Consider the following 1,131-nt stretch of genomic DNA (forward strand, 5'->3'; position numbering starts at 1 on the left):
CAACGGCCGCCACTATTATATTCCGTGGAATTGACGCCATCCGATCATGCTCATGCCACTGGCGTTGCAAGTGCCGGAGGTGTCGATGATGAAGTCATTATGGTAGTGTATTGATTGCCTTGAAGCCCTGAGTTAGGAGACAACATGTAATTTAATGTATTAACAATTAAGAGCGAAAGTAATAATAAAAAATGAAGAAGTTACTAAAACATAAAAGACGGTTAGGAAAATTACTGCGACATGAAAGTTCTGAATCCCATCCAAGCATATTTTATTACGCAGCGGACAGTTTTGTATCTGTTTTGGAATAAATCGGGTTTTCTGACAGCAATTGTCAGAAAAGGGTAATTCCCATCTGGTCCAAAAATACATCTTCGTTATTCCACTGGAATTAAGTAATGAAACATCCATCGGTAATCTATCCGTCATTTATTCATAAATCTTTTACCCAGATTGCCAGGTCGCGCTCTTCCAAGTCAAAAATTCTCTATTATAATAAAACTACAGATGTTCAAATTGCTTATGAGATTATATGAAGTGCATAAAGCATGGCATCATAACGACACGATGGCCGAGTGGTCTAAGGCGCCGATTCTGGGCACCAGTCTTCATTGGCATGAGTTCAAATCCCACTCATGTCATTTTTCAACAAAGTGGAAAAGGTCACAACTCTTTTTTGTAGTACGGGGCATTGCAAAACCAAGGGTTGTGGCCTTGTGCCGCCAAGTGCAGTTGGGGGGCGAACGGCACTCACTTTTTGTTGTTTTCCGAATCTTTTTCTTGGATTTCAATTTCATATCTCGCTCTCTTCGATGGGAAGTGCTTGATTTTGACTATATCTACGCTAAATTGTAGAACGCAAAGATCACATATTCCAGCACTTTACATTCGCAACTCATCAGCCTCCCTAAATAAAAGTAGAAAGCATCATGAGCGTAACTTTTAGCTGCACACTGCAGCTGTAAATACTTAACCCTTTCGCGAACCGACTTAGACTCGTATGGTATACAAAACCAAAGTAATTTCCTAAAAATGGCCTGTGGAACGAGGCAAAATGCCCGCTTTTACAAAACCACTGTACTTTCATCGCTGATCGTAACCCAACAATCACACGACAGCGATTACAAAACA

The 1,131-nt window shown here is 40.4% G+C and overlaps 1 pseudogene across 1 annotated transcript; it reads left to right on the top strand.

Annotated features, from left to right (window-relative positions):
* The first annotated feature begins 561 nt into the window (after positions 1 to 561).
* On the top strand, positions 562 to 641 carry PPTG_20605 (annotated as a pseudogene). The gene has a single exon. The product of its transcript is annotated as a tRNA-OTHER (tRNA).
* The last annotated feature ends 490 nt before the right edge of the window (positions 642 to 1,131 follow it).

This window comes from Phytophthora parasitica, assembly GCF_000247585.1.
Source record: "Phytophthora parasitica INRA-310 unplaced genomic scaffold supercont2.247, whole genome shotgun sequence".
NCBI classification, from domain to species: Eukaryota; Oomycota; class Peronosporomycetes; order Peronosporales; family Peronosporaceae; genus Phytophthora; species Phytophthora nicotianae.